The 12,591-nt window shown below is 34.2% G+C and overlaps 1 protein-coding gene across 3 annotated transcripts in view; it reads right to left on the reverse strand.

Moving 5' to 3' along the window:
• LOC103142014 (transmembrane protein 132B) overlaps window positions 1-12,591 on the reverse strand; it is a 238,943-nt gene that overhangs the window by 101,207 nt on the left and 125,145 nt on the right. The window lies entirely within an intron of this gene.

A 12,591-nucleotide genomic window follows, 5' to 3' on the forward strand; every position in this document is an offset into this window, starting at 1 on the left:
TTCATATCTCATTTTGCTTTCTCTCTTTCATTCAATCATTACTTCCTTCTAATCTGTCCTGGTGTGTTTTGCTCTATTTATCAGCTTGACAAGACCCTCCCTCAGTTTACTAACACAATTTCCAACTATGCACAGAGACACACTCTCCCTGCTTTTCTCATTAGCAAAAATACAAACCAATATCATTGCTAACATAATGAAGAATTAAGTGTTTTTTTGTTTTTGTTTTTTTGTTTTTTTCAAATGGGCAACACACATGATAACTGAAAAAGTTCAGAATTTGCCTTTAAATTTTTCCAAGTTTGCATTTATATGGAAAATGCAAAACAAATGCAGTAATGTTCACACTGACTTAACCATACTTTTTAAAATTGCCAAATCACACCTTGACGGGATTTTGGTTGTAAAAAAGTTGCATGTTTATTTAAGTACAATTTTAAATTCAGGTTGAACTGCCTAGGTCTAAAATATCAAAATAAGCAGTACATTAGTTGGTCTTTGTACCTGTTGCAAAATACTACGACCAATAATTGCATGATTTTAGGAAAATAATCATTATTGCCAATGTCTTTGTGCTTTAAGTTCAGAAGAATCACTGACCACAGATGATCATTTCTATTACCATTTCAACTTAAAAACTTGGTTGTGAGTAATATCTGCAGGTTTGGCAAGGAAAAAAACTTAATTCTTTTATTAAATTTATTACTTGGCCAGACCTCCACCTTCTGAAATACTACTTGTTTAATGTTATGGTGCATGGAACAAATAATATCACCGATTATTGTATTTGTATGCGTCATCCAGCCTTTTCTTTGACTCTTATGACAGACGTGTGATATGCGATGGAGCAATCCTACCAATATTCACAATCTGAATTGTGAAAGAATTGATTTAGTCTGTAGAGCAGTCCGTTCCTTTTTTTTTTTATGTCAAATCAGAGTTAGTGCAGAAATAGAGCTGGTCCAAGTTTATTCAAATGGCACAAAAGCTGTGAAATAGTCTATCAAATGATTCACCAATGGAAAGCTAATTTTAGTATTGTGGTTTTTCATGCGGTTTATCTTCAAAATGTTATAAAAACTCAAATTACTATATAAAAAAAGTCTGGATTAAGTCTGGAAAGATATGGAGTTTATAATAAAAATGTGTAGAAACCCTGAAAGAACATAATTCTATACATCTGGCCACCCATTAAAAGAAACAGATGTTGTACATGTGCCATAAAAGGTTTCCATGCTTGTACTTTTGAGTGTGTGTCTAAGTTGATTATAATCAGAATGCTTTTTTTGACACAGTAGAACAATGTGTGAATGAAAAAAAGTCCTATGGATTTATCTTGAAATAAGATGAAAAGTTAGATGGTTCAAAAATATATTTGTTTTTTTAAGGGTTTTTGTTTTGTTAAAACCATTTTAAAAAGGAGGGGGAAAAAAAAAACATTTGTCTTTTTCCATTGTACCAGGACAGTTGAAAACCGCAAAAGACTCCTCTAAGTATGCAGGAGCCTTTTTATAATTTAACAGCTAAATGTTAGCGAATTTCCACAAACCTCTTTGGGATTGTTCCAAGACGTACATCCCCGTCTCCTGAATTTTCTCTCATTTTACCACCCCAGCCTTTAATATTCATCCCTCTCTCTTTTCAGTTCTCTGTCTTTTGTTCATGTGTCTGTCCAACATAGAGTTTAAGAATTTTTTTTTCAAAGCATAACATCAGTACAATGTGAATAAAAATGTGTATGCAAAGCTATTTTCTTTAAATGGAAGATGCACTGAAAGCAATATAAATCATATACATAATTTTTATGTATATACAACAAAATACAGTAGAAAATGTAGTCTTTGAAACAGGTGCAGCAAAAATAAGTGCTGTGGTAGTTAAAAACGTAACAGGAACTAACTGAATATAGTCATTCAGAATGTGTCCCAGTTTGATCAACCTATTAAAAACCACATCTTGTTATCTAACCCCAACTCCAAACCCATTAAACAGAACAAAAAAAAAAGACTGTCAGTTCAAACTGCATTCTGACACAAAACACTGCAAAATGTCTAAAAAGTCTAAAAATCAATTCAGATTCCACTCACCAGAACAGAATCAGTTTGCATAATTCAAATAATTACATTGTAATTTTCATATATTCAGATCTCTGAACGCTAATGCAGAAATATCTCAGATGTTAGGTGTACAACAGGAGACAATAGAGTCAGTGTTTGCAGATAATAATTATCCCTTTTTAACAGTTAACAAGTGCATTAAACACTTGTTAAAATGAGTAGAATATGTGAAAGTAGCACAGATACATTTGTAAATTTAGGTGAAAAAGTGAAAAGCATGAAGAGTAAAACGACTGTCCTGCAGTCTTTGAGTCAGGTTTAGACGGTACAGTATATCCCTTCGTGTGTATGTGGGTGTCATTCAGCAGACCAAATGATGGACAGGGCTGAATCCCTAAGCTGCCTCTGTCAGATCTGTGTACAGCAAGAGAGCTTGACGAGTGTCTGAGTGTTTTTTACTTGATCAGTTTTTGGTAATACAGGAAGACAAGTTAACTTCTCCCTGTTCTCTCTTCCTCTTCCTCTCACTGTGCCTTGTTCACCCCCCTCTGTATTTACCAGCCTCTGTTGCATTTTTCCTGACAGCAATGCTCCTCTGTCTGGGAACTGTATGATAGATTCCTAACACACTCTGTCTGCCAAATTAACAGCTCCTAGCAGCTCATATTTACAGGCATCAGTTCTTTCATTCTCACTCACAAAATCAACATCAGGAGGAATTTTTTTTTATTTATTTTAATTTCAATTTTTTTTTTACAATTAACAAGGCTCACATTCTGCTCTGATCAGATAGTCAGTTTTTTCCGTGTTGGTCAGTGAGTAGCAATTCAGACAACTGTCTTTGTTTCAGAGCTGTGTCTTGTTTATGGACACCTCAATGTTAGTTTTACATTGGAAAAAATAAGATCTGAAACAAGATAAGTCACCTATCTGTTTCCAATTTTTATTTTTTCTATTTTGTTGTTCTTATAGAGTCATGTTAATTCCACAATGCAGTTAATAATTATGGAGTTTGTAATAAATATTCATTTTTATTTCCTTGAATCAAGCCACCTCTGATATGGAGGCAAAGCAAAAAATAAAATAATAACTGAACTGTTCCTTAGTGTAACTGAATGCAATAAGTTTTATTCTGTGATCTATTTATGCTCCATTGCTACCCATAACTTTTTACTCCCCAAAGCTGGGTGAGAGAAAAGGCCATGCAACGTCTGTAATGGAAAATAAACTTAACTGGCTTTGTTGAGTACAAAGATCAAATTGGTTTGGTAAAAATGTTTCCAACTCAGTAACAAGAGAAAAGAATTGGGTCTACAAACACAAGTTGCATATGAATGTTGAGATCAGCATTTAAACTGACAGGAAACCAAATAATTTGAGCAAGGACAGGAAAAAAAGGTTTGGCTAAAATAGAAAGTTGTTCATATCAAATTATTCCTCCCAATTCTGTCCTTCAAATGCACTTCAAATACGTATTCTAGTCTAATAAAATAGTCCCCAAAAATTACAATTATAGGAACTAAAGGAAGAGCTTAAATATTCACCCACACACATATTTGTTCTTCAGAAACACACAATCAGGAATCCGAAGATGATTTGAGCTTATAAGTCACATGCATGACTTTGAGTAAATGAATTAAGCGATAATTCAGTTTCTATGGGAAAAAGTTGAGACAAAAGACTATGAAAAAGCAATGTAATTAAATTGGGCTGTAACAACGGTTTATTGAAACTCAGACTGAGTTTAAAATTATATGATTGTTGTAAAAAAAAAGGAAAGAAAAAATCCCGTTGAGGTCTGAGCAGTCCTAATGTTAAATATTTGAAATTAGAGATGGTCAGATGCAACCCAGATGCCTTAAAAATGCCCCCCAAAAAAGTCATTTTTTAAAAGCATAGCCATAAACTGTAAATCAGACACTGATATTAATACCCATGATGAAGAATTATATTTCCTCAAAGTGTTTAAACTGTGCCCAGTATGTGCGTGTCCTCACTTCCCTTCAACCTTTTTAGAAAAAGGTGACGAAAACTAATTTGGGGTGTAACTGATAGGTGACCATTGTTCCTGGCCCTTTGGACAGAGAGTCATGTTGGCAAAATCAAAAACTTCCACAGAACAAAGAAAAAACAGGAGATTGAACCAGAAACTCGTGTTTTGTTTGGCCCTTTGCTTTGTCTGTCTGTCAGACTTTGAACTCTTTAGAATAAACAGCTGACATCTTGTTTTAGTTACTTTTAGACAACCTTCAGCACTACACTGATAACCAGAGGTTCATGGTAAATACTCTTCTTACTTTATCCATATGCACTATACTATAAGAATCCCCTGACTTTACAATAAAGTAAAAAAATAAAATAAAATAAAATAAAAATCCCATTGTGTGGCAAACTCAAATACTCGAGTAAATCTCTCATCAAACCATGAATCCTTATTGCCTTAAAACTCTGTTTAAAGCCTGTGAGCTTAAAGAGGCTAAAAACTGACTTAGAGTCTCTGCAAGAATAACTGAAAAGACTTAGTAAGAAAATCAAGTCATTTGAATCATTTCACAAGTTGGTAAACACATTTACAGGTAAAACAGAACAGATTGGTTTAAGCTCTGCAAGTTAATTTTTCTAATCAATAAACAGCAGATTGAAATCAATAGTGTTGTGTCCTAAATTCATTTTGTGGGGATATTTGTAGATTTTAGTTTTATTGTAGATTAATCAGCAAAAGTAATTGTTCTACATTATTAGATATGTGGATACCCATAAATTAGAATGCCAACAGTTATACTTCTTTAGAAGTAAAACATTTCTATTGTCAGTTTATCTCGGTCTGAATTTTCATATTCCTTTCCTCTATTCTTTAATTTGCCTTGGTCCAAAGCTTTCTGTTTGCACATTATGACTGATTATTAATTGGTCCATACTCCAAGTTCAGCACAGACTAACACTTTATTAATAACAATTCTTATTTTCATATGGCCTTCTCTGCAAATGACTAAGACCTTGGATTCATAACAAGAAAGAGTGGAAAAAGAAAAACAGAAATGATCAAACAGTTTCTAATGTTGAGTTATTTAAAAATTCACCTTTGCTGCTAAAAGGGTTTAAAACTGAGATTTGACACGATTCAGCATCATTCTAGTTGGATTTATCTGTACAACCGTTCAATGACATGAACAGGTAGATCAAACTATCACCATTTAAAGAATAACAAAATGATAAAATGTTAAAGATTTTCCAATCATGAAGTTTTGTAATCTTTACACATAACTAATTTTGCCTTAGTTCTCTTCACTTGTGAAGATGTTCCACTATTTCTTACCCGAAGGATTAACTTCCATGTTGTCTACATAGCTTCCATATTTGCATAATGCTCTACATTTCTTACTTTAACTGAACACAAACATTTTCTCTGAAAATACATAAGCACATTGTAATATGTTCATACAGCATTTTCTTAATAGTTTAGCAACCTTGAAGTCTCTCTTTTCAGTGACAAACTGCAGAACAAACATTTTCAGAAATTTCTGCTGGCTCAGAAAACACCGTGTATAATTTTAGCTGATGAAATGTGACAAAAGCTCAGAGGTGGCAACATCTAAATATAACAGAATGAAAGCAACAAATATGATTCCACATGAAAAATGTTCATCATTTCAATTATTTAAAAAAATGTCAAGAATGCCCAGCAATTAGATTACCACATTAGGAAAGACAATTCCTAACTTAAAGTGACGGCTGAGGCGAGAGTAACTGAAATGGCAACAAGACAAAAGCAGACTGATCAAATTCAACAAAACAGCTGCTTAGTCCTCAGCAGAAGCTACCTTCACTCAACATGAGTGGCATTTAAATGAGTCAACTGTCAAATCATTAAATCTTGTTTTCAGCTTTTCCTGATCTTTGAAAGACAGAAGGAAAACAATCTGTTGTTGTGATCAGGACAGCATAAAGTATCGGGGTTACTTTTTCATGTGACAAGCTGCCAAGACAATACAAAAGCTGGAAAAAGTGTTTTTCATGTTATGTTTAACACATCTTTTGAAAAATGATGTTGGTAAATCAAACTTAATTTTGCATTTCTGAATACTGTTATATAAAATGTGTTAAATCAAATTGGGTTTGTATTTAAAACAGTAGTAAAAATGTAACATTCATTTGATTAAACTATTTTCTCCTAGGTTATGGATACAGATAAAAAAGAAACAGATTTTTGTATGCAGAACCATTAGGCATCATTGTCCTTGTATTACATGCCATTCAAATGCTATTACATTTTATTTTACTTTGATTTAGACTCCTTCCTTCTCCTTTTAAACTTTGTTATTGTTTATTTTCTTTCAATTCACTTTCTGCTTGAGTTTGGAATTATTTCTGCTCATCTCTGAAACTTCCTCTTCAAATAAACATATCAGAGAAAAATAAATATAAAATAAAACAACTTAAATTGTATTTATTGATTAGGTTTGAAAAAGAATTAAAAAATGTGCAATCATTAGTTACCATGCATCTTTTTTGAGAAGTTTGAAAAGAAAAAGAAAAAACAATTTTAAAGCTGATCTGTTGTCGAAGAGCATTTTCCCTGAAAATCTAAAAGGTTGACAAAATAGGAAAAAAAAAAAACATATTTTGGAAGAGACTTAACACACGGCATCACTGGAAAGACTTTAATTCTATGGTTCCTTTCTTTTTTTTTAAAAAAAAATACTACTTACAAGAGAAGGTAACATTTTTGAAGTGTGGTTGCACAGAGTACTTGTGACCTTTGAATAGTCAAAACAAAACATTGTTAGTTTGGATAATTAGGCAGAGGTTCTCATTTGAGCCTCAAGCTCCACAAAAGAAACCCTTTGAAGAGCAAATGTCTGCCTTCTAACATAATTAAAAGTTTTAAAATGTTATATGACAACAAACCCAGTTCGCCTGACCTTAAATTTAATATTTCTCTGATATTAAACTGTGTTCTCTTTGTATCTTTGAGCACTTTTGACCCAGTGTTTCTGTGTTTGTCCTGTGTCTGATTTTTGTCCTCTCAACCCTTTAGCTGGTCACAGCTCATGGTTACCCACACTGACCCTGTTTCTGCTGGAGCTCTCTGTCCATCAGAGCGTTGCGTTTCATTTTTACCACATTTCTGCTCGGTAGATCCAATTCAGTGACTCAATGCCACCAACTAGGCTTCTGTAGATAATTTTTCAGCCATATGAGAAAATGCCTTTTGTTGCAATTTAGGGGAGTTGGGATCAAATTGAACCATATCTGTATCCGAAAATGATCAAAATTGAATTAGATTTGAATGAATTAGGACCAAATTGGCTTCTAAATAATTGCACATCAATTGGAATTCATTGTCTTGTAAAGCGCCTTGAGTTGACATTTGTTCATCAAAAGCAAAAATTAAGATGAATGTTTATAAAAAAAACACAAAGAATTCAATATCACACTCTCTCTCAGCATTTCTTCTTTAAAAACTTTAACCCCTGTAACACGAAACTAAACTCTACTGGGACATGATAGGAAATTGTTGCATATTGATCACAATGTTTAATCCATATCCTTACTGCATACATATGAATGCATAAAGACATCCTTTACATAGTTAATCTCAACAAACATAATGCCTTTGCTCTCACATAGTTAGCACCTATTGGCTTTCACAGGAACCTGGTAATTAATCTGATGTATAGCAGCTGTGCAGCATCTGGAAGACAGAGATACATGCTAATTGTTAAAATGCCAAATGAAAAAGAAAGATTGAAAGATCTTATATGTAATGTCTTCTTTACTTCTTAGAAGATCTATGGCTGCTTTTTAATAGAGTGTCAAAATATGACTTACAATGCAATTGTTAAATGCTAAAATGTAGTAAATACGTTTTATATGCCTCAGGCACTGAATGACAACTTCTTTACAATTAGAAAAAAAAAAAAAGCTAGGATTTGTTTTATCCAGTGGTGCAACTACACATTATTCAGGTGGATGCGAAAACATAAATCAGCCAAAAAAGAAATGTAAAATTCTGAATAAAAAAAAAATATATATATCTTGAAAATCAGTTCTGACATTTTGGAAACATATGAAGGTTTGGTAATCCTAACTGACCTAAAACAAAAAGAAAAACCAAAATTAATATCAGACAGAGTGAAAAACAGTTTAATTGTCCTTTAATTATGTGCCTGTAAATATCAAGCTTCCAACCGGATATATTTATGGTCACATCCCCTGTTTTTTATTTATTTATTTATTTTTTTAAGTGCCTATGCATTGCTGTGAAACAATGTTTGCCTGCTGTTCAAGACATATTTATTCTACACTTTGATTCTGCCCCTGCATCCTCAACCCCCCAAACGTCGCCACAGAAACGTCCTTTTAATGCCTCCTTCCCACATCTGTCCTGCAAAGCAATACAGATTTCTCATTATGCAGGTTAGGTCGTTAAAAAAGCAAAATCAAATGTGCTAAATGTTATAAAAGGACCATTATAAATACAGTTTCAATGCAAATGTTACAATTCTCCCTGATTAGGTTAGGACTGCATGCAGCCTGAGGGTGCTGCCATGGAAATGAAAATCAGCAGGGACTGATTAGCAAATTGACATAAAGCTGCAAACTGGGTTTGTAAGCATAGCTGGATGTATTTCATAAATTATTGCAATTGATGTACATTCTAAAAATCACATTTTATTCTTACAAGAGCACAGTGGGAGCACTTATTCACTTTTAAATACCTTGCAGCTGACGCACAGGTCTCTGTGACGGCATCACTAAAAGAGGACAAGCTTTGTACTGACCACTTATTTGTAGAAACAATTTCTCCTGATGGATGGCAGTAAATGCAGCAGCATTTCACCGTACATGTAATTCTGCATGAGAACTGAAAATGCTCTGTCTGCACAAATTTTATTCAGGACACTGATCATTTAATTTGGAGGGCTTGAAGTTTGAGTATTGGTTTACTTCTTCCCCAAAAATAACCAAATAACCAAAACATAAAAATAAAAAAACGCTCTGACACGGAACCTGACTGCCCACTCCTACTTCCCACCACACATGGGATTAGAACAGCATATTTCTCAGTAAAGAAATACAGATAATATTGGTAGTTTGCTGGCTGTTGTAGTAGCTTCAGGCTTGTCCTGTGGGCCGCTGTCATAGATTAGCAACATGGCAAGTTGAGCTACTGCTCACGTTTAGCAGGTAGAGGGAGGAGGGTGAGGACAACCTTCCAGAATTTCCTCTGATTTGACCAAAAAAGGCCTCATCTTCTCGCCATGTGCCTCATTCTAAAGTGTAGCATGTTTTAAGCCAAAGTGAAAGATTTTGACACCAGATCAGCAGTTGTTGCACTGCGTTAATAAAAGAAAGCAGCTGGAAAAGTGTGTACAGGCTTTTTAATTAATATTTCTATTTCTATTTGTTGTGTTTTTCTTGTGTGTTTTGTGAAGCACTTTGTGATTTCATCGGTGAAAGGTGCAATTCAAAAACAGGAGCATCTAAGATAACATTAATATGGTTGTCTAGATACACCAGAGGGTGCGGTGGCATGCATGAGTCACAACAACTGGAAGATTTTGCTGACTAAACAGTCGACACCCTGGGTAAACCAGATTTGTATGTTGTTTCATTTGGAATAATGTACGTTAAGTGAGACTGCCGTTTCGGAAATGTTTTTTGTTTTCTTTTTTGTGGTAGTTTTTGCCAGTAAGAGGAATGTGGTGTCTGGGAGAAGTGATGGCATTTACACCATGATCCTAAACTCTGTCCCTTACTTCTATTATGTTGTTAGATGTGTACTTTTGTGCTACTTGATAGTCAAGAAAAATGTTCCTGTCTTTCTATAATGTAGCAGAAAGATGTTACTAAAACCTGACAGGAGCCTGAATGATACAAGTGCTATGGGAAAGAAATCCAGATTTACATTAATTCATGTATTTATTAAAAAAAAAAAATAAATAAATACCGATGCTTCAATTTATAGAACTTCTAGTTTTTCCTGTAAACTAATGTGATGGAAGAATTTATGTTTTCATTAGTGTATCAAGGAACCTCTAATTAGTAAATCTGAATTTACAGTTTACATGAGTGACAAATATGACATGGCAGTTTCTCTTGAAACTGCCATGTCAGTGTTAGAGAAAATTCAGTTCAAGAAAGTTAGACAGGTACCATCTTCATAAGACAGAAAATGGCAAGAAAATAGACTGCATAATTCAGACCGACAGATAATTATATAAAAAGTTTTAAACTAGAACAGCAACAGCCAGGCTGGATCAGGAGCCATGTTTACAGCATTCACACTCCCAGCATTTCATTGAAACTTCATATGAAGAAGTGGACAATTGTGAAGGGAAAGTTGAAATCTGTTTTTAAACAATGTAAGAAGAAAGAAAGTCATTATAGGTCCAGTTCACACTTTGCCACAATTTAAGGATTTAAATTTAAGGAACACAGCAAACCTCTGGAAGAAAATGTTTTGTCAGATAATACTCAAACTGTACTTTCTGGCTTACATGAGAAACTTTACGTTTGGCCGGACTTGACCCTGAACACTCCGTCTATTAGGCAAAACGTGGTGGGAGACTTTATGCTATGAGGATTCGTCTTTTAACAACAAAAGAATCTCTATCCTGTCCTTTGCATGGAACAATGAAGCATAGAGCTGACGGGAAATTGGAAAGAAACATTTTTATTTTGAGAGTATCTGGTACTGATCAGCTTCACCACAAGCAAAACAAAACTTCTCATCCACATTCACATTTAAGCAAACGGTTCTGTGTATCTTCACATCCAGACAGACCAGCTCTGGCGCATTTTCACAATAACCCTGGAAAGTATTGCACACAAATGCACGGGCTCACGAAAGTAAGTCACAGGTCGCCGAGGACTGTAGCAATAGTGACTGAGGTAGCAGTTGGCAGGAAAAAACAAACATAAGCACATCAACAAAACCAGCAAACAACAGGTTCCATCCAGAAACATAACTGGGAGCAAAGACTGGATAATGGAAGGGCAGCTGGAGCTTGAAGTGTGTTTCTGGAAGTGACTGAAGCAGCAGTACGTGTCATATCAGGCTGTCGTCCAGAGAGGGGTGCTGTCAGGGAGACTCGCACACCTACTCTTTCTAACACAGATCAACAGAAAGAGGAGGACTGGGTGAAGGCGCTCATTGGAGGGCTGGTTTCAGCTGGTCTGGGATGTCAGGACACTTTCACAGAGAAGAGAAAAGGCTTAACAAGGGGAGGCTAAGAGGGAAGGAAGTAGGAAGACATTTTGTGCTGAAGAATGAAAATACTTACGGAGCATAAAATCAGCGAAATATGTGAGATATATTTTACTAAAATACAGATAAATTATGGTTTTGAAATTTTTTGTGTATCAATTTATATTCATAGACATGAAGGTTGTTTTACTGAAACTTCAAATAATGTTTAGCCTATGAAAAGATCATCAAGCTGCTTGCATTTTGATACCCTTTCATTGAATTCAATAAAATCAGATTAAGGTTATGGTCATACAGGTACCCTAGACCACGGTTTGAAAACTTATTTTAGTGATGTGACGTGAAAACACAGTGTATATCTTCACTGCATTCTTAAAAATTGATTCGAAGTGTTTGTTTACGTTATTTCTTCCACCCAAAACAAGTAGGACAAGCTACAAAAGTTAATCGCTGATGATTCATTGAGTGCTGCGTCCAACAATATTAGTGGAAAGTTGGATGGAAAAAGCTACGACTCAGAAGTGTGCGCAAGCAACAGATGAGCCTTGAGAAAACTATGATTGTAACTCTTTTTACCTACATGTTATGCCACTTTTATTCTTATTTTCTGATCAACTGAATTTGAGATTTTCAGTAGCAGATATAAATAATCAAAATGCATCTACATAAAATTTGTCCCACTTTTTGATTTGAATACATTTTATGAATTTTTGATTTTATTCAACCCTGTTGGGATGCACATTCATGTTTTGATGCAGAAAGTAATTCATTCATTTTTTGCTACATTCAAAATTACTGTTCCTACCACAGAAACTATTTTTTTTCTTTTATTCTGTTAAATTTCTTAGAAAAACTTATAAATCATTAATGTACTGAATCAGAATGTTAATCTACAGAAAATCAGAAATCAATACAAGCCAGGTAATGTCCAGTTGGTGCATATCTATGTGTTATTTTAGATTTTGTATATCTTTCCAACAAGGTAATTATAGGAATTATAAATTCAAACATGAATTGGGCACATCCTCCAATAAACCCCAGCAAATACTAAAAACATCAAAGACAAAAAAGTAAAACAATAACACGTTGAGACAGGAAATAAAAACAACAGGACAATTCAGTAGAAAAAAATGTAATTACAAGAACATAGTGAACGTGGAAAAAGAAAGAAAGGTGCAGAAACAAAACAGGAAACCTGTGTGATAAAAGGCAGAGAATGAAATAACACATCAATTAGGAAAGAAAAGGAAATGACAAAAAAGCTACATTGACCTTTAGGAGCTGAGGAGAAATTAATAAACAAATATGTTTTGCATCTGC

This window comes from Poecilia formosa, unplaced genomic scaffold (genome assembly GCF_000485575.1).
Source record: "Poecilia formosa unplaced genomic scaffold, Poecilia_formosa-5.1.2 Scaffold92, whole genome shotgun sequence".
NCBI classification, from domain to species: domain Eukaryota; kingdom Metazoa; phylum Chordata; class Actinopteri; order Cyprinodontiformes; family Poeciliidae; genus Poecilia; species Poecilia formosa.